Raw genomic sequence first — 22,479 nt, 5'->3', positions numbered from 1 at the left:
CCCTGCTCTGGGCCAATGGGAGCTGCTGGAAGTGGCACAGGCCGAGGGACTTACTGGCCACCACTTCCAGCAGCTCCCATTGGCCCGGAGCAGAGATCCATGACCAGTGGGAACCGCAGTCGGCCAGACCTGTGGATGGGGCAGGTAAACGCACCGGCCCGGCCAGCCAGGGGCTTTCCCTACACAAGCGGTGACCCCTGTTTGAGAAACCCTGGATAAAAGGGACTTGGATATTATTGTGATGGATGCCAATATGAGAACCTACGCAGAGAAAGAGTTTACATATAAAAGGCAACATTTCCTTCACAACTGTTTCTTTGACCAATGTTTGTCTTGTGGTGGCATTTTAGAACAAGTTTTTTCTTTTCAGTGTTTGTTCTTTTTAAACTTTTTTTATTTTTTGAACATTCAGTTCAGTTTTCAGCCCATCGTATTTATCTTAAAAGAAAATCATTGAGATTTATGGGCATACCAACTTTCAAACTCCAGTCTTCTTGTAGCCTGTTTTTTTTAATAGCCAGATTCCCGCCCCCTTTCTTTTTAACATTTTTAAAAAAACAGTAATGTGTGGGGTAGAGTTTTTTTTCCAGAGATGGGGGGATGGGAAAATCCTTTTCATTTAACATAAAAATAGCTTGAGAATTAACTGAAGTTTAAAAATAATGTCACTGTCTGACATACACCAGTCCATGGAAAATGGGGAACTACCTGATAAAAGCACGGAGACACACAATTATGATAGCACTTTTTGTTTTATGTACTGTGGTTACTATTAAAAAGTCAACCCCGCACATTACATCTGTGATACTGTAGTTATTCCATGTACCTGCAATAGGAAATAACTGTTATCTCAGATATTTGGTGCGATGACTGAGGTACATGTTGACTTTTCACATAATAACATGGTTTACATGACAAATACTTCAGTATTAATGTATATGCTGTGAGATACATGCAATATGTGCAGTATAGTTTACTAGAAGGAAAATAATGATACATACAAAGGTATGGATTTTCATACTACTTTGATAGAGCTCCATAAGCTTGCTGCAGACTGATCTGCTCTTGTACGTTTTAGTAATGAGGCTCTCAGGTTACAAAAGCATAGATCCCTAGGCTTAGAGGAAAACACAAATGCATGTAGCCTCAACACATTGTGGATGAGATTTCCAAAAGCACTCAGCATTGGCCTCTGTGCTTATTAGAGTCAATAGTAAAACTCATGGGATCAGAATTAGGCCAGTGCTCAGCGCTTTTGAAAATCCCCATGAGGTTTCTCTCTCTCCGCCCCCACCCCCCCGCATAAAAGACAAAGTGCATTAGTGTGTTTATCTTCAGTAGACAATATTATTGTGAGAGTCCATTGTAATTATTTTCTTGAGATTTAATTGAGGAATATAAAAGAACGGTCTGAGAAGAGACCTGAACAATCATTTGTGTTACTCTCTCTGAGTGAAGGCGGGATTTGATTATTTGTATAGTTTTCCTTGCCAGTACAGATTAGAGCTTTAGTTTCTGGAACATTAACAAAAGCAGCTGTACTCCAGAGTCCCAGTTATTTTCAAGTTGTCAAACATATATAAGCTAAAATTGTGAACACGTTTTTGAGGCACACCAACAAAATCTCTCTCTTTCAAGTTTTAGAAAAGAATCTATTTTGAAACTAAATGTGTACATACAATTAGATTTTGTGTGTAGTGCTAATGCTAGGGTGAGAAGGTGTATCTTAAATTTATTCTGCATATTGAATCCAAACATTTTTAAAGCATGAAATAAATGTTTCTCTTCTAGATAAAAATGGAAGTTAAAATATTTACACAAGCAAGTGTGGAGTGTTCCCAGTCTTGCTTATAAATCAAGTCCCAATTCTCTTCTCACACCAGTTTGGTAAAACTATATGGACTTGAGTGGAGATAATCCTGACATATCACTAGAAATAAGATCAGAATTGGCCCATTGTGGTTAAAGATAAAATTTTGCCAACTCTTCCCCTTCCTAGGCTACTTTTCTGAGCTTGTTTCTTTTCATATTCTCCCTCCTGCCTTCTTTGCTCCACCAATAATGCCATCCTAGATCTCTGTCTGCTTCCTGCACCGCTGCCTTCTAGGTTTTCTTCCACGTTGCCCCTTGTGCTTGGGATACCCTTCCTGAGCTGGTCTCTACTCTTTGAAATTCTTTTTCTAAACCCATTTCTTCTGTGAAACCTACAAGAAATTAGCCAATGCAGCTCTTATGTATTTTATTCCACTAATACAAGCAAAATAAAAATTTCTCCATGCTGTGCAGTAGCACTCACTTAGTTATCACATTATCTTATTGATGTTACTTCCACTCTTACTAACCCAACCACTTTCCTACTGTCTCATTTCATGTTTCATGTTGGCTTGTAAGGTGTTTGGGGGAGGGAACATGTCCTTTATTATGTTTAAAGATGTGCATTGTAAAATTATTGTGATGCTAAATCATACATTTTTAGTGGTGGAGTAAAGCATGGGGAAGAGGTTCAGCTTTCAGTCATCATTTTCTTTGTTTTTCTTCACAGCAGGTCAGATTCTGATACTAACAATGAGTAGTACCTTACTCCATGCTAAGCTCCATTGGTGTCAGAGGCTTCTTGCCGGGTATTACACATTATGAGTAAGAGTATCTCTCAATGTAATTCACATTGTTGTTTGCACAGAACAACAGAATAGGGATTTATCATGGACTTCTTTGCTCCATTGTCTCTTTGGAAAAAGCAATTTTTTTTAAAGCACAAAGATTGATAATCATTGGGTTAAGAACCTTAGATATTTTTATCTAATTGAAAAGGGAATCCTCGGAAGCTGGCATCTAAACGTCTATTTAGAATATGTCAAATAGTGAATCTCCAGTATAAGTAATATGCCAAACTATAAACCCAGATGCTTGACCAGTTCAAATTGAGTATTTTAGTGTTGCATAATTTACTTCTATACACTGGTTATACTCATTCTAGGGACCATTTCACACTGTACTTGGTAACTCTTTAAATTTTCTGCACTTTTATATTAAAATGACGCTGATGCTTATCTATAGAACATGCAAACCCCTCTACACTACATTTTTTAAAGTTCCCTTTCAAATATCAACATAGAATTGTAACTTTTGGGCATAAAATTGCTACTGTTCTAGTGATATCATATTAGCTTATTTAAATAAGAAATGAGACTGGAATATTACTCTGGAGGCATCTAAATAAATAGCATGATTAACATAACCTAGTGAATGATGTAAAAACACTGTGTAGAGCACTTTGATACTTATAACTAGGCAATTCTTAAATAAAACAATATGACCATGAAATCTGCTGGGGATTTTGTATATTTATAGAGAGCAGTAAGTTTACTAAACGATGGTAAAAGATTAAGAGTTATTCCAGATCCCAACAAAGTCAATGGAAAGAGCTCTGTTAATTTAAGGGGTGATTAGCTCAAGTTCTCAGTCCTATACTGCTGATCCTTTGGGTTTATCTATTATGCTGTCGTCATGCGACTCAGATCAAAGAACCACCTGGTACTGTACATTCAGAAGCACAGCAGGTGTATGCGTCCTGGATGTATATAAAACATTTGGCTTTAAGCAGTTAAGATCTAACCCAGGAAGAAATACATCTGGTTTCCACATTGTGCAAGTCAGTTGTAAAAGTTAATTTTTAGGTGGCTTCCTGGATGTTCAGACCAGATGTATTTTTGGATAAATGGGTCTTTCAGCAGTTATGAAGCAGTTTTGCCATTTCTCCTAGGGCTTTATTCTCCCTTCATTTACACAGATGTAAATCAGGAGTAACTCCAGTGACATCCCTGAGCCTGCTCTAAGGTATGTCTGGTGCCAAAATAGACCCCAATTGGCCCCAGAATTATGAATGTGTGCAAGTGTGTGCCAGGCAAAGCTTCAGGGGACCTGAGGTTGAACCCTAAAAATTGGTGTTTGTGGTTCAGAGACTGAATTGTACAACTCTCCTTCAAAGAGATATTGTTTTAAAAATCTCAGGTATTTAACTGTGTTCTGTACTGACTGAGTGCACTTAAATTGGATTTCCTGGTGTGTAAAATGTATGCCAATTTTTTCAAACCTACTTGCTTATGTTAAGGACTTAAGTTCATGTTTAGGTACCTAAATAAGTGGTCTAACTTTCAGATGTACAGAACACCCACCAGCTCCTCTAACTCTAGCCTGGATGTAGGTGTTTAACTTGTTTAGCTCACGAAAGCTCATGCTAAAATAAATTTGTTAGTCTCTAAGGTGCCACTAGTATTCCTGTGTTTAACTTGGGCACTCAAGTTGGAAAATGTTGGCCATTTTTATATAACTTTATTAAAGTTTTAATGTACGTATGGTCCAATCCTGAGAGATGCTGAGTGCCAACTAAGGGGTTCTAAACAAGTCAGTCAATTCTCACTGACTTCAATAGGAGCTGAGGGCACTCAGCACATTTCTAGAGGCTGCTTTTTGTGAGATCAGGCCCATAATTGGCAGAAATAAACAAATCAGAAATTCCTTGAGCAAAGTTGGAAAGAATGTCGAAACATCTCACACAGTGCTGAACTCTCATTCATTAGTGCACTGCAGGCAGCCCTTCATACAGCAATGCTAGAAATTGGCTGTTATGTGTGCCAAATAACCTGCTATTCAGGCACATTCTCTGTGTTACACAATCTAGGCCCCTCCCATTTGGCCAATGATAAATAATTAACAAATCAGACCTTATATATATTGAAACATCAGAGTGATGAATATGAATGTCACTAATGCAGCACTGCCACAGTGGTCACTCTATGACTTACTAAAGACATTTAGGTTTCTAGTCTCCCTTTGATTTTATGTATTAAACTTTTATTTGCCTCCATTTTCAGAAATGTCTGCAAATTTTGGGTGCCTTGATTTCTGGGTCTCCTGTCCCCAGGACTTAATTTTCAGAGGTACTGAGTACCCAGAGCTCCAGTTGACTTCACTAGGGGTCTGAGTACTCAGCACCTCTGAAAATTAGTCTCTTTATGTCTAACAGGATACCCCAAATTATTGGACCCTTTTGAAAATTTAGGCCAGGGGTCAGCAACCTTTCAGAAGTGGTGTGCCGAGTCTTCATTTATTCACTCTAATTTGAGGTTTTGCATGCCAGTAATACATTTTAATGTTTTTAGAAAGTCTCTTTCTCTAGGTCTATAATATATTACTAAACTATTGTTGTATGTATAGTAAATAAAATGTTTAAGAAGCTTCATTTAAAATTAAATTAAAATGCAGAGCCCCCTGGACCGGTGGCCAGAATGCAGGCAGTATGAGTGCTACTGAAAATCAGCTTGTGTGCAACCTTTGGCATGCATGCCGTAGGTTGCCTACCCCTGATTTAGGCCATTGGAGTTGTATGCAAGGAATGAACTCTTAAATGTTTTATATGCTCTATTGGCAAATTCAAGGTTCTTCACATTACATTAGTAAATGTTGGTTTTACTTAACTCAGCCCGTTTTTGGCACTAATTTTAGGAAAACATTTCAATGGGACTAATTCTTAGCTGTAATTTCATGGGATTGTCTCAGGCTTTTATGCTCATCTTATTACTTGTTAGGAAGTTTCCTAGTATATGAGGGAGAATCATCATGGCCCTGAGTGCAACTTTACCAAAGTCAATATAAGCTCACCACTGTAAATTCAAGACTGTATTTGCTTATCAGAATGTTTATAGGGGTTGCTTTGTAGTTGTATTTCCTTTGACTAAAGCAGTGGTCCCCAACCTTTTTGTGGCCAGTAGCACATTCATGTTTTCAGAAGAGTGTGGTGGGCGCCAGCAATTACCCGGTACTCACATACAGGGCCAGCTCCAGGCACCAGTGGAGCAAGCACGTGCCTGGGGCAGCACATGCTACGGGGCAGCATTCCGTCCATTCTGCAGAGTCGGAGTGGTTTGGGGTTTTTTTGTTTTGTTTTGGGTTTTTTTGGCACCAGTTCTGGGCAGTGCAGAGAGAAGCCGGAGAGGAGCCGGGAGGACAGAGAACACTGGCGCCCGCAGCCTGCAGCCCCGGAGTTCTCTGTCCCCAGCAGGCGTGGTGCCACGGCTTCTCTCCCCTGCTGGGCACTAGGTGGGTGCACATAAATGCCCTGGTGGGTGCCATGGTGCCCACGGGCACCACAGTGGGGACCACTGGACTAAAGTGACTGTTGAAAAATGGCACCGTCTAACTCAACAGATCTTCTCCCAGTCTGTATTTCAGGTAAATGTTACTGTATTACTTAGCTGGTAAGCTCTTTGGTACAGGCGCTGTCTTTTCCCCCCGTGTTTGTACCCTGCATAGAACAATGAGGTACTGTTTGACGCTAGGATATACAAATAATAAATAATACTGTAATAGGTTTGATGCTGTTAGCCCAGCAGGAGACAATGCAGCTTGGGGAGAGAGAGTTGGATTCTATTCTAGCTCTTCCATTCTCAACTGAATGGTTAAACAATTTCCAACTGCTGCAGAACCAAACTGTGAAGAAAATGAGATTGCCAACGTATAACAGAGGGTAAAATTTTAAGACAATGGTGCAACGTGAAACTAAGGAAAAAATTGGCTACAGACTCTGATGCAGATGCAAGAGCAAACAATAGAGCAAAATAGAATCCAGCTTATTTTCAAGTGCAGAGCAAGGTCATAGGGCTGGCATTTCTTAAAGGCATCTTTTTATGTGTGTAGAATGAGAACACATTTGCTGTAGAAGTCATTGAGATTCAGGTTTTAAGGCCAAAAATGGATCATGATGATCTAATGTGATATCTTGTCAGTTAATAAACCTTACTCAGTAAACTCTGCATCAAGCCCATCACGTATTTGAGCCAAAGCATATATTTTAGAAAGACCTGCAACTTTGATTTAAAGTCTTCAAGTGATGATTCATTATTCCGGCGACAGAAGAGACCATAGAGATCATCTGGTCTGACTTCCGGTTGTAATAGGCCATACAGCTTCTCCAAAATAATTCCCAGAGCATATCTTTAGGAATAATATCCAGTCTTGATTTAAAAATCAAGTGATGGAGAATCTACCGCAACTCTTGGTAAATTACTCCAATGGTTAATTGCCCTCACTGTTAAAAATGTATGCCTTATCTCCAGCCTGAATTTGTCTAGTATCAGCTTCCAGCCATTGGATTGTGTTATACCTTTCTCTGATAGGGTGAAGAAACTATTGTCAAATATTTGTTCCCCACATAGGTACTTATACACTGTAATCAAGTCACCCCACCTTCTTTTTGTTATACTCAAGGAGCTCAATCTGTTTAGTTTATCTCTGTAAGGCATGTTTTCTAATCCTTAATCATTCTCATGGCTCTTCTCTGAACACTGTCCAATTTTAACATCTTTCTTGAATTGTGGACACCGGAACTTGATGCAGGATTCCAGCAGCAGTGGTACCAGTACCAAATAAAGTGATAAAATAGCCTCTCTACCCCTACTCAAGAGTCCTCTGTTTATGCATCCCAGAATCAAATTAGCCCATTTGGCCACAGCATCACACTGGGAGCACAGGTTCAGCTGATTAGACACTACTACTCCCAAGTCTTTTTCAGAGTCACTGCTTCCCAAGATAGTGTCTCCCATCCTGTAAGTATTACCTTCCTTCTTTGTTCCTAGATGTATACATTTATATTTAACCATATTAAGATGCAAATTGTTTGCTTGTGCCCAGTTTACCAAGTGATCCAGATTACTCTGTCAGTGATCTGTCCTCTGCATTATTTACCAATCCCCCAATTTTTGTATAATCTGAATACTTTAACAGTGATGATACTATGTTTTCTTCCAGCTCATTGATTAAAATGAGAATCAGCCCCATCCCTAGAGAAGTTGTTTCCATGGTTAATTGCCCTCTATTACAATTTGAACCTTTATTTCTATTCCAAATTAGTCTAACTTTAGATACAAATGTAATTATTAATATTACAGTAGCACCCAAAATGTACTAGGTCTGTGGAAACACATTGGAAAACAGAGTCACTGCCCTGAATTGCTTTCAATCTAAAAAGGCAAAAAACTGACCAAGGGCTGGGGAAAGGGGAAACCGAGCAATGACTGGCATATACCTGGTTAGACCCACAGTTTTTTGTTTGGCTGTATAAACTATCCTCAGTTGCTCCAGTACCTAACCTCTACTTACTATTTTCATGAAGTAATTTTTTATAGTCACTGTACATGGTTGACTTTAAAGATTCATAGAGACTGGTTTACTCTGGTCCTTGTTTTTCGGACTTTTGCATTTTTTAATGCAATATGACTAGGGCTGCGAATTTGTCACGGATTCCGTGACTTTCTGTGACTTCTGCAGCAGCTGGTGACCTGGCTCAGACGCAGCTCAGGCGGTCTCTGCGCAAGGCACATGGGCTGCTGCTGGGGCAGTCTCGGGCCACTGTTTCACCTCCTCCCACAAGCAGCAGCAGAGTTTGGGTGTGGGAGGGGGCAACGGATTGGGGCATGGGACGGGTGAGGCGGGTTCTGGGCGGCGCTTACCTGGGGGGCTCCCTGGAAGTGGTGACATCCCCCTCACTCAGCTGCTAGGTAGAGGTGTGGCCAGGCAGCTCTGCGTGCTGCCTGCGTCGAGGGCACTGCCCCTGCAGCTCTCATTGGCCAGGTAGGGAGCCTGCTGGCCCCGCCAACCTCCCCCCCGCACCAGCAGGGGTCCCGGGCCGTGTGCTGTTGCCCATGCCCTCCCAGCTCAGTGGGGGTCTCGGGCCATGCACCGCCCCTACGCCCCTCCAGCACCTGTGGGGTCCTGGGAATCCCCCCGCCCCCGCTGCTGCCAAGTTTTAGTCACAGGTATTTTTAGTAAAGTCATGGACAGATCACGGGCTGTGAATTTTTGTTTACTGTCCATGACTTTTACTAAAAACATCTGTGACTAAAACGTAGCCTTAAATATGAATATTCAGCCAAATCTTCAGCTGATGTAAATCAGTGTGACTTCAATGGATCTGTGTTGATTTTCACCAGGGGCTGATACGCCCTTTGGTTTGTATATGAACTAGAAGTTTAATTCTAGAAGTTTAATTAGACTCAAAGAGCTCAATCTATTTAGCTTAACAAAAGAGAAGGTTAATTACCATCTATAAATATGTACATGGGGAACAAATATTTAATTGTCTCTTCGGTCTAGCAGAGAAAGGTATAACACAGTCTAATGGATGGAAGTTGAAGCTAGACACGTTCAGACTGGAAATAAAGCATAAATTGTTAATGGTGAGAGTAATTAACCGTTGGAACAATTTACCAAGGGTCATGGTGGATTTTCCATCACTGACCATTTTTAAATCAAGGTTAGGTGTTTCTCTAAAAAGATATGCTCAAGGAGTTGTTATGAGGAAGTTGTATGGTCTGTGTTATACAGGAAGTCAGAGTAGATGATCACAATGGTCCCTTCTGGCCTTGGAATCAATGAATTAGGTAACAGTTTTAATTTAACATGCTCAATTGCTCATCGTACCGCTGTTCCTCTCAGCAAGAAAGACAGAGGCTCCGATGAGAGTGGGGGTGAAACAGGATCTTTGGGAGTCATAGCATTTCAGGTTACTGGGGGTGTTTTCAATGCACTCATTTACTTTAAGATCATGTGCTTTAACTGAGCATGTGCCTCTCAGCTGGCAATACATAGGGTCCGGTCATGCAATGTTTGTGTCTTCTTGCAATGTGCTAAGCACACTCAGCTCTCAGTGAGGCCAGCACCTCATACAGTACTAACTCAAATTCCTAAAATCCTGTCCCAGCATGCACTGGGATCACTGTTAAATTCAGCATCTTTAGAAGCAAATTCTTCTTTGGTTATTCTAAAAACTTGGGCCAGAATCTGGAAGGGGGCGGAGGGTGGAATCTTTTACGTTGCCCTTCCTCTGAGAGAAGAGAGAAAGGAGGGGAGTTGGAGTAGGTTTGTTTTAGAGTTGGATTCCCAACCCCGTATTGGTGTCAAAGTTTTTATTGTTTAGGCCTTAATCTTTTCTGCAGATTCTCAGTCAGCTGTGTTATTTATTAAAAGCTGATCTGGAAAAGAAAACAAGAAGCAAATTTTTGTTGTTTTTCCCTTAGGTTAAAAAAAATGACAGGTGATTTTGTCCTTATCCTCGACTAGTGCTTTTTTTTCTATCTTTTTGAAAAAGTAGAATATTGTGGGCCAGATTCAGTACTGTGCCAAGTTTATGCTCAACACAGAGAGGTGGCAATTAGGGAGCTGGTTATAGCTGGCCCTGGTGCAGGGTAGAACAGCTGAGAAGCCAACAGTGGACCCCAAGAGACGTGTCTCCTCCCCTCCCCTGACATGTCTTTGTAAAACAGATGGTCTAGTTGAATCACAAGTTGTTGGGCTTGATGCCGAAATCACTAGGTGAAATTGTATGGCCTGCCTTGTGCAGAGTGTCAAACTGGATGATCATAATGGTCTGTGATTGCCTCAAAGTGTAGGGGTGAAATCCTGGCCCTTTTGCAGTTAATGGGAATTTTGACATTGACTTCAGCAGGGCCAGGAATTCACCCTATGAATCTACTGAGCTGACCGAAGAATGACAATTTCATTTTGTGTCAACTTCGTAGGTTTCAAAATTGTTTTAATTATGCACTGGAATAAAACAAACTCTTTTTTGAACATTTTTGTAAAAACAGAATTATGTCAAAATATGTATTTTAATTCTGGGGGGAAGAGGAGATGTGTACCTCTGTCCATGTTCATTCGGCTAGGGCACTAGTCTGGGATGTGAGAGACCCAGGCTCTAGTCACTGCTCTGCATGATACAGAACAGATTTTTTCATCCCAAATCATTCTGGTCTAGGCAGACGAGGGACTTGAGCCTGGGTCTCTCACATCCCAGGCTTATGCCCTAACCAAATGGACATGGACACGGGTGCACATTTCCTCTGTCTTCTGGAAATAAATTATGAGTGCCCTAACCACTAGGCTGTAGAGTGAGAGAAAGCTAGTGCACGCTCTCTCAAATCTTCCTGATGAAAACTTTGTTGAAACAGTCTCCATTAAACAATATTCTGACCAGCTCTAGAACCCATGGCATGGCCCCTATACTGAGGATACAGGGAGAGTAGCATGAAGCTGGCTTCATTGGTTCTTGCCTACTGGGAACTCCTCGGGTACGTCTACACTACGGGACTATTCCGAATTTGCATAAACCGGTTTTGTAAAACAGATTTTATAAAATCGAGTGCGCCACACACACAACACAATTAAATCGTGGTGTGTGTCCATGGTCCAAGGCTATTTCTCTGTTGGATTCGTTGCACTGTGCTGTGCTATAGCTATCCTAGCCCCCCCAGTTTCCCCCCTCCCCCTTGGAACTTCCTTTCCGTTCCCCCCAGTGCCTGATGGGGGGAAAAAAATTGTCGCGTGTGGGGGTTCTGTATAAAGTCAGTCACTCCACTCCTTGGTCTGGGAAAAAGCAGGCAAGCATTTTTTTTTTTTTTTTTTGCCTGGATTGGGCAGCAGATGCCAAATCATGGGCATGGATGGAGCTTTTTTTCACCGTGTCTCACCGTATGTGTGTACTAGATGCCGCACACAGAGCGAGCAGCGCGCGCTACACAGAAGCATGCTTTTGCTTTTGCAGCAGAGATGAGATTTACACTAGCCATTGCACCCATCCAAACCCTTCCATAATAAATTGGAACTGAGGATGATCCACCAGTCCTTTTTTGTACCATTTGCTGCTGCTGCCCCTGGTCAATCAGGGCCAGCAAAAAAGCAAGAGTGGTTACAGCCATTGTACCTGTGTACCTTTGTTGTACAGTGCTGCATTGGCTGCCCTGGCCGCCAAAAGCCAGGGGCGAAAAGGGAAAAGAAAAAATATGACTCCTCTCCTCCCCCTCCTTTATCTGCTAAAAATAGAATCTGTGCTGCTTAATAGTATAGCCTGCTAGAGGAGTGTGCACCTGCTCTGTGCAGAGGTGTGAGTGGGGTTATCTATATCTGTATTTGTTTGGGGGGTGCTCCCCAACAACCTTTCCTCCCTTCTCCAGCCTTTCTTCTTCCCAGCCTTTTGTTGCCCCACTTGTGTGTCCCCCCCAACTGTGAATGGAAATAAAGACACACTGATGCACACACACTGACAAGAGGAAGTGAGCCTCCAGGCAGAATGATAGTCCAGACAGAGAGACAGATCAGACAGGTGTGTGGGCCAAGCATCCCACTGCTGCATCCAGGGGCCTGAATCTTTGGCTTTTGAACTCTTTGGGGGGGGGACTGATGATGGTTGAGAGCCCTGAGGGATGTTGTTGCTATGATGACCATGGTTACCACATCCATCCAACCATCCATCCACCAGAAAAAATGATGGCAAGGGGATGATGAGGATTTGTCCCATCAGCTCCTTTTGATCATCAGCTGAGATTGATCAGATGGATCATTGCCATCATTTTTGATGATTGATGATGATGATGGATGATGATGATGGCATTCCATCTTTTGGGGGATCACCTCCATGACGGGGTTGCTGCAGAGTGCGGTGTTATCTCTGCACGTCAGTATCTCTTGGCAGCAAGTAAAGAAGAGTGGGTGACATGTAGAGGAGGAGGGATGTTTGGTGCTGGGTGGGGGTGGGGTGTGGGTGGGGTGGGTGTTGCTACTGCCCTGCTGACCCCCCAGCTGTGCCTTGAATGCTTGAAGCTTAGCAAGAATGCAAATAATGCAAACAATTTAGTTGGCTGATAGGAAGCTTCAGAGAGTTCCAGTCCTCCAGTCCATTTGCCTCAGTTTGCTCCATGGCTTCTTGTTCTTTGGCTTCTGTCTGGCTGCTCAGTCCTGATGCTGCGGATGTGGCGGATTTCGATAATTTTTTTTGCCCCATTATCATGCGCCCGGATGAGCGGATGATTGCGGATTCATTTTATTTTGATTTCTCATTTTATTTTTGCTGATCGGAGCTTTTTATTTTGACTTGGGCAAAGCACAATCTCAACTGCTCGGTTACACGCTGGGCAAACACTGATTCAAAAGTTCTGGCTTTGCGGTCAGCCTACAGCACTGCTGCACTGCGGGATTATGACCCTAGCCAGAGCGGTGTCACTGCGTATACAACCCTCATCAGGCCATTACCGATAGCAGCGCCCACAACCTATCCGATATAGGGAATACTAACAGAAACTAGTTAAAAAGTAGGAAGCGATATTTAAGCTAAAGAAAGGTGTGAGCTCGATTTCACGTGCCTGCTAGCTGTTCGCTAAACGGTTTAAACGCTAAATCGCCGCCTAAAAAAAATTTAGCCCCCTCCATGCCAATGAAATCCCCAGCAGAGGAGTTAGGAACAGGTTCCATCCTCGTTGTGGTACAGGAGCCTCACAAAGGACACAGAGGAGGGGACAGAGAATCTGTATATTTTGTGGGTCTGATTCTCTGTACCACAGTATACAAGTAACTCCCACTGAAGTCAGTAGGAGTTACTTGTGTCCTTTTGAGGAGATGTGTGCCAGGTATGTGTGTTCTTTCTCTTTTCAAATATAACAAAAACAGTGAAAATAAAACGTTGGATGCCAAACAAATGAGGTAATGCTTTAAAAGGGCAGTAATGGCTCTAGCCAGCTGGACTTCTCTGCCTCATAAGAAACCTCCCCTGACAAATAAAAGCTTCTTTAAGCATATCATATTGAACAAGTAAATGTGCAGAAGAAAGGTCACAGGTGGCTTGAGCCCTCAAATTGCATTTTCTAGAGCTGCCTTTGTGATTTTAATTTCATAATGTGTTAACGGCTGTCGGGTTCTACTCTGCTGGACAGAATGGATGAGAAATTTAATGCGCCTCAGACAGGAGAACACTGAAATGGTCCTTAACATAGCACACCACAATCACTGCATGCTTTAATTACGAATGTCCTTTCCTAAGCTAGAAATGGCTGTGTGACTTTCCATTCTGCATCTCAGCTGTCAGGGAACTGCTTCAGCTACAAAGCTTTTGGGAATTATGTAATTGACATAATTTCCCCCCCTCTCTGCACAGCCAATATTTTGGAAGGCTATCTCAAAATATTTGCTGGCAGGGCTCTGTAGGGGGGGGCCGTGTTTTCCAGACCGCGTTCATATTTGGATTTTTTTTCTTTTTCTTTGTTTTTAATTGGATCAAAAATTAAAAATTTGTGAGAGGAGGAGGAGGAGGAGGAAAATGGTTTCATAAATAGGTAGCAAAACTTGTTGAAAGGAGGCCAAGCAGAAACTGTTGAGCCAGATTTTCCAAAGTGCTCAGTATCCACAGTGTTGAAAAATGCTCACCTCCAGTTTAGCTTTCTGAATGAAATGGTCAGGTTTTCAAAACTATTCAACAGCTCCCACTGAGAACAATGGGATCTGTTGCGTGCTGAGTGTAAGGGCATGTCTACACTTTGAGTTGGGAGTGCAATTCTGGTCGAGCTAGTGTGCTAAAAGCAGAAGAGTAACTGTGTGAGCAGCAGGAGGGGCTAGCTGGGGATCATTTAGCTAGCTCAAACATCAACATCCTTTTCATAATGGAAGCTTGTACTGAGATGAGAATGCATAACTGCTATCACATGATATTTGTGTCAAAACACAAGCAGCATTGAAAAGGCATATTCTCATAAGGCCACAGTCAGTGGATGACATCAGTACAGTATTTAGAGAAACCTTGATATCCTTTGCCATAAGGTTATTTCCACCTAGTCTGTGGTTTTCATTGAACAAACTTACATTTAGTTAAAATAATAATGATTCTAAGCAGAGGCAGAACTCTCACCTGGATTTTTCATATATTTAGTAAAAATTATGACTCTCTTGACTGGTAACTTCACAGAGAGCTGCTTTGTAAAGAAGGATGCAGTGAGTTTCTCTTTTTATCAGAGAAGCAGAAATATTCTCTCTGTTTCTACAAGGAATTAAATAGATTACTGCACCATTAATGCTCGGATTTACTTTTACAGGCACCTTGGAGACAGATATTACAGACTTTGGCACTTCAGTGCTTTTGAGAACATTGATGTAATCACAGCAAATGAAAATATTGCATTATAACTTATAAACAATCAGGTTGTACAAGGCTGCATCAGCTTGCCACTTGGAAATTCTGACAAATTTAGAGTCTGATCCTGCATGGTACTATGTACCCGTAACACATTGCAGAATTGACCCCTTAGGAAGGTATTTTGCATATCTTTTTTGGTTATGAGGGTGAGAGGAAGAGAGAAGAGACCTTGAGCCCAATCCTGCAAATCCTTACATGATGAGTGCCAATGATTTCAAAGGCTTTACAGGATCAGGCCCTATGAGATGTCAGTTTAAGCATTTATTACGCTCCTACTAAATAGCAGATCAAGAGTGATTTTTTTGTGTTGTACTTCTGTAATAAAAACCTTTCAGAAGACTTTTTGACTCCAAGAACATGTGTCAAAGTGAAAGAGTTCATGCTGTCAGTGCTTTAATATTGGACATATTGTGTAATGTACACTGTCTCTAATTGTATTATACTTATGAGTCAAACTCTCACTGTGTTCCAAAAAACCTGTACAAAGGCAGCATTTGTTCTCCTTCTTTGTGACCCTTGCTGATTCAGTTTCAGCATACTGGCCTGGAACTGAATGAATCTGACAGAAAAAAGGGGCTAGCTTTAGAATAGTTTGAAGGGGAATATCCAGTGCCAGATGGCCTGCAAGACTTTAAGCAAAGAAATAGGTATATAAAGGCTCTCCTTTTAATTTAGGATCCTAATTCCTTAAAGACTTCAGTTGGGTACCGCATTATTGTGTTATAGCTACAATCTGCGATTTATATTCAATGGTTGTTGCTCCGTGTGGGATTAGTGCTGTATCAATATTTTATCTCATATATTTGAAATGGGCAGCAGATGAGAATGCTGAGTGCAGTGAGCTTGTGGAGAGAGCTGAGCAAAACTATGATAGATAGATTTGACTTGTCTTTAAAAAAAATGTTGTGAAGTCAAAGCAAAATGTTTTGATGGCCAATCTACCCTGTGTCTCGTATATAAAGATGGGAAATACTTTGTTTCAGCACAGGCCCAAGAGTCTCTCCAGGAGTCATCCAACCAATCCCAGAATCGTACATGTAACCAGAGGAGTGTGTTTCTCCTTAGAGGTTTATCATCCATGTTGGTGGCTACTGACCTAGCTCTCTTGTTTTAGCCACTGACCATGCTACAAATGTACCAACCCTTTGGAGTTCAGAGTGAGAACCTTTCAGGTTTTAAAGCAACCTGTCTGAGCAAGCCCCACTACTCCTATGCCCACTGCAGGGATATACCCAAGATCAGTAGAGGTAAAGAAGTTGTATGCTCCCATTTACCCCCAGAGGGAGGCATATAAGTAGGCGTGGCAGAATTCTGTTTTGATTTTTTTAAATAATTTTGCTCCTGTATAAGAATACTGGTCAACAATGTTTAGCAACAAAGTATAGATCCGGACAAGACACTGGCTTTGTCGCTTATCCGGATCTGGGCATCCAAGAGATACTCTTCCAAATGATTCACTTTGATTATCAGATCCTAGATGGGTAGCCTCCTGCTCTATAGGTTTAGGACTCTTTTCAGTGGGGTGTCTTCCTTCACTGATTCTGTGGTATGAGTCACATAGTCACATGAGACACGGTCACATAGCAATTCAGCCAGTTTTGGAAGTAGCTGAAGATGTCACCTATACCTGTACTGAAAACCTCGATCCATCTCAATCATATAGGATCTCAGGATGTAGACTATTGCTGGTGTTTCCAATATTTCCCCTCATCCAATTTTACTGGGACTGGGTCTCCCGATTTAAATTTGGTTAAGCTTGAGGTTGCATTCTGATCATGAATGAAAGATACCCAAGACATCTTAGATATGGCGCATCTCAGCTAGGAGCGGCCCTAGCCATTTGGCCAGAAAACATTTTTGGTACCACATCCCGTCTTCCTTTCCACAGCTGCTGAGACAACCCTCTCCCCCCACCCAACCCACAACCACTCAATCTCCCACTGGCCTATAGAACAGGTTCTACCTACTCTCAGCTTCCCAACCTTAAGCAGGGCCATTTAGTACCAAGATTTTATTTTACCTGTAAAATTGGTAGCATTCTGATCTGTTGACTTACAAGAAGCTGAGCTGGACTTACTGTGGTGACTTGCCCTATAGCTTGCAGTCTTACTTTTGGGTTGCTCTGTAGTACAGCAGAGCTGATGGTTGGGTCTTTTTGTTGTAGAATTATCTTAGCCATCTGCACTACTATCTTTGCCAGTCCATTCCCTTGTGGATGGTCAGGGCTTGAAATCTCACTTTATCCCAAAAGCTTGGAATTCAGAACTGGCAATCTGTGTCAGTGGCTGTTTCTTTTGGAATGCTGAAATGGGAAAAAATGCCTTTTAACTTTTCTATGACCTTTTCTAAACCAGTTGGCTTGTTGGTTTAGTGAGAAACAGAATTTCGGACTCAAATTTGCTGATGGTCCATACAAATTTAGTATCCTTTTGATGCTGCTGTTGTAAATAGTTCACATGAGAAACAAATGCATGAAGCTGAGGTTATATAATATGTTCAAATAAGATGTCCATATCACAGTGGTATCTAAAATTTGATAGGGTTTATGATAAAGAAATTAATCCCATGTTTTCCAGTGATTTGTCACTTGTTTTATGTTAAAACATTTGGGGGCAGGGTCTATTCTTTGTATTGTACATGTGTGCACAGAGCCTCACGCAATGGGTCCCTATTCTGATTTAGGGCCTCTCGGTGCAGCTGTAATATAAAATACATTTTCTTTAGACCCTTATTTTGAGTGACTTTTCTTATTGTAGATCCAAGTCTTTGGAATTTAGAAGGTTAATCACACAATGTATGTAGCTGTTAGTGTTTCTGTTGATGTGCCTTAGTTCCATTTCCCCTTCACCTTTTCCCCTTCATAATGATCTGAAATTGGTTCAGATAATATGAACTTTATAAACAGTTAGTCAAATTTATTCCTGATGGTTTGAGCATTGGCCTGCTAAACCTAGGGTTGTGAGTTCAATCCTTAAGGGGGCCACTTACGGATCTGGGGCAAAATCAGTATTTGGTCCTGCTAGTGAAGGCAGGGGGCTGGACTCAATGACCTTTTGGGGTCCCTTCTGGCTCTATGAGATAGGTATATCTCCATAAAATACAACAACCCTCAATTGGCTTGGTGTGCTTAGACCAGGTCTGAATATAGCCCATTATTATTATTCTATTAAAACAAATTGCTTTTCTCTTATACTTTAAAGAGACAGAGAATTCAAGTTCAAACTGAAAACTGTGACCAACTTAATTGTTATAAACTTTTGGAAAGATGTCCCTTCCTTTTCCTTTTAACATATTGTTCTTTGCTGGGAAAAAAGCTAGTATTTTATAGGCCTCTCCCACCTTTCAATAGGAGTTGAAATGGAACATAAGCGAGAACACTCAAGTATGTTATATTAGCTCCTTCAGCTACCCTGCAATATGGTGATCAAGTGCAGTTGAGTTAATACCCACTTCCTCGGAAGCGTGCAGGGAACTGCAGACCTTAGTGCTGGCTGTGTTCCTACATGGCAGTGCTTGCGCAGGGTGGTGCACTCAACAGCTTTCCAGAATTTTGGCCTCCAATTCAAGCACTTCCTTCAGTGCTTTCCTCAACAAAGAAGAATTTAACATGCTTAAGTCCTATATAATCATGTGCTTAAATGTTTTCCTGAAAAGGGATGCTTTCCTCACCTGAGGCCTTTAAAACGATGTCCTTGCTAATAGAGGATGTGACACTGACAATACCTGACATACGCATAAGGGTCTGAGGAGCAATGATGTAAGATAGGTCTGTCTGCCTTCTCTGCAGGTGTGCTGCTAGAAACAGTGCTTCAGGATGATTTTGGCTTTGTGCTGTATGAGAGGGAGAGGCCAGAGGAAATTGTCTCACTGAATGCAGCCTGATGCGGGGAGAAGATTTCATCTTTTGCAGCCCTAACCAGTTTGAGTCATGTGCAAAGCCATACATCTCAAATTGCCTAGACCCAAAGTGGAAAGTGTTGTGTGACAAAGACTCAAAATGAAGGAGTCAAAAAAGTCTACATGTAGGAAATGCTGTAGGATTCATTCCATTAATGTGAATCACCTTGTCTGCATCCTCAAGTTCATGATTCTTTGTTTCCCATGTACATAAATGTCTATGATAAAATGTGTCAACAGACCAAATTTGTATAGAACATTTTAACTTGAGACTAAAGTAAGTGATATCACTCAAAATGAGGTATGGATGAGAGAGAGATGCATTCCTGCTGACACAATGATTTCTGTTTGTGCACCATGAAAAGCAACTGTGTTGGTTTCAGCTTCATTAGAAGACGTTTGGGGTGAAGAATCCGCATACTGTTTGCCAAATGGCAAAAGACAAAATTCTTGAGGAACTGAATTGTATTTTCTGAAGCCATGCTTTCTTGAAGATAGACGACGTTTGTACCAGTGCTTTTTTGTTTAAGTTGATCTCTACTTTTTCAAGCTTCCCAGAAGGTATTGAAAACAACGGAGGGAAAAACCAAATAGGTGCAGGTCATTGCATTGCTGTTCTCATCATCTCTGAACTGAGTAGGTATTTATTAAGGTCAGGGAAAGAAGTTGTGGAGGAGTTGCTCTGCGGGGCATCTGTGTCATACATTTTCATGTGGTAGACAGAAAGGAGTTTAGTGCTGCCTCTCTGCTAACCTTGAGGCACATACTCCTTGAAAAGCAGGGGAGGGCGAAGAAAATTAAAAAGTGGTGCCTTTCATCACCAGACAGTTGTTCTCAGTCAGATGCCAGGAGCACATTGAATTGTCAGTCTGAAGACTGAGTACAAAGAAGTACACTTTAAATCCAGCTAAGTACATTGCACAGTTAAGATACAATAGCATTATAAAATTTGAAACAGATCCAGGCACTGGAGAGGTCTGTGAACTGTAGCTGGCAGTTGCGGTTCTCTTGGAGAAGACCAAACATGTGCATGAGGACCAAGGGACTAAAGTTTTCTTTTTCAAAAGTGAACAATACAAGTTCTCCTGGCAGATCTGAGCTTATTCAGAAGCAGAACAGAGCAGCCCAACAGGAGATGGAAGGAACAGAATTTGTGCAATAGATGGTGTGATTTTTGGCAGTGATGTGAAATCCAGACTAACATAAAATCAGATGAATGCAGGCAGTTTTACAATTCAGCTTCTAAACTTTTCTCAGAGTGCAGTGAAGAACATTTGATTTCTGTATTTCTTACACCACATTGTGTGAGATGTTCAAATCCATTTCCAACTTTGCAGAAATCTTAGAAAAAGGCAAATCTGGAAAACACAAGGCATTGGTCCTGCGAACAACCCTTCTCTAAGAAATTCAAGTGCATTTTTGTGTTGAACGAAGAAGCCGTTAAGCAGGGTTTTTTTGGCCTGCATTTCTTTCATTCTGAGTTTGTGATGTTCCATCTTCCTACGTCAGGTGGATGAGGAGAGCTCCAAGAAAAACCCAGCATTTTGCAGAAAGAGGTGCTGGTGATTCAGTGCATAGCATTTTTCTCTTGGAACCTGTGCACCTACGTGAATACTTCTATTATTGTGTGTTCATATAGTGGCTAAAATGATATAGACACATTATAGAATGTATTGAAGATACAGCCCCTACTCTAATGAATTTCTGATCTAAGTATAGGCAAGAAATAGACAGACCGTAAAAGAGAAGGTGAATGAGAGGACCAGGATTATATCAACATGATTGTCTATTTCAGTTATTATTTTGATTGGGATGATGATATCTAAGATTGTTTTCGTTTGTGTGGTTTTTTGTTTCTTTTTTATATGTGGTGAGCATGTAGGGTGAGAGAGGTGAGATGTTGGGGAAAGTGGTGAGTCTATAAGAGGAAAAGAAAAGGAAATGAAGAGGAGGAGAACAGAGGCAGAAAGGAAGAGGAGAGAGAGTAATGGATGAAGGGCATGGCTAAGAAGGTAGGTAAGGCAAGCAGAGAAGTCATGTGGTAACTGGAATGGATGCTTTTATCCAAAATGTATAGACCAAAAATGTTCATTGTCCTGGTTCTGAAGCTGCAGGTACTGATTGATTGGAAGTCCATTATAGGCTGCCCTATAAGCCCATCTGGTCTGGGTTCTGCTCTATATGGATAGTCAGCCACTGGGGTCTGGGGCCCCACCACCACTGCTCTTGAGTCTGATGTGGGAGTCGGAGAAGTGTTGAGAGATTTTGTACTCACCCTTGGTTGTTCCTCATGGCATTGTTGGGTGACTAGCTGGTTTAGAGAGACTTCCATGAGCAAGGGTTTCTGGGGCATAGAGTTGTTCCCCATGGTGCTGCTCCTGCAGTCTGGCTGCACACCTTAGAAGTAGTTGGCAATGCACCAAGCAGCTCCTGGCACTTGTTGCTGTTGCTGTTATTGGCTGGGTGGTCTTTTTTCTCCATTATCCGTGTTGGCGGGCCTAGGAACTCTGTGCTACTGGAAACACATCCTCAAGATGAGACCAAAAGGTCAGTCTTGCCAACTATCATGATTTTATCATGGCTCTTCTGATATTTGGTGCCCTTCTGAAAGCTCCAGCTCCTGGAGTCATGTGGTTATGAGAGACTTTCAGGTTTCAATTAAAAATGAAAAGTAAGTTTCTAGCTGTTATGGTTACAGAGAGAAACTTGAACATGTTAACCTTAAAGGCTCCAAATCCAGAAGGCAAATACAAAGAATTCAAAGCTTATTTTTTAAAAAAACTCATGATTTTTGCAGTGTGAATTATAGATTTTTGAGTGCTTGGGTTGGGTTCGTTGCAATATTCCAGTTTGGGAAATTAGTTACTTCCAACATATCAGTTCATAGGTTGCATTGCATAGGTTGTGATATTCTTCACTTTTTGATCTGAATGGTTTTGTTCTGTTGCTAAGCACTTTAAAACAGTGTCAATATTCCACCACAAAAGTGGTTACACTTCAGTTTTGATATAATTCCTAAAAACAGTGTATAAGGTGCTTTTGGATCCATCTTTCCCTGATAATCTATGAGAGGTTGGTGTACATACATGTATAGGGAATGGTAACAGGGTTGAGGAACGGGTTATTTTGTTTTATCATCTAAACAAAAATGGTGTATAATTATGATTTGTGAAAAGTACATCTCAGTTGTTTTTGTCCTTGTGTAAATTTGGCCATAGCTAAATGTTGTCAAAATTACCAATAATGAATGTGAAGTTTGAGTACTGGTAATTCATCATTAAACAATACATTCTTTTAAGCACTAATCTAAATTAGTTTAACATAGATGTAGGAGGGTAGCAGCCATTTTAGATACTCTTTTGTTGAGTTGGGAAATAAAGGGGAAGGAGCAACATAGCAGAGAGGGGAGAGAAAAAGATAGTTCACCTCTTCTTATGTTTCCTGCTAAATAATATAATGGTCAGCAACAGAAAATGTTTTCTCCTCCTAATTCCTCATCAGCAACCTATTCTTCATCCACAAATTCTAGCCTACATAATAATACTTAGCTCTCATTTAGCATGTTTTATCCA

At 41.3% G+C, this 22,479-nt stretch overlaps 1 protein-coding gene across 2 annotated transcripts in view; it reads left to right on the top strand.

The window, feature by feature from the left end:
• Positions 1-22,479, top strand: part of ANK2 (ankyrin 2) — a 561,730-nt gene that overhangs the window by 58,193 nt on the left and 481,058 nt on the right. The window lies entirely within an intron of this gene.

This window comes from Mauremys reevesii, linkage group 5 (genome assembly GCF_016161935.1).
Source record: "Mauremys reevesii isolate NIE-2019 linkage group 5, ASM1616193v1, whole genome shotgun sequence".
Lineage (NCBI taxonomy): Eukaryota > Metazoa > Chordata > Testudines > Geoemydidae > Mauremys > Mauremys reevesii.
This window is presented reverse-complemented; position numbering and strand designations above follow the sequence as displayed.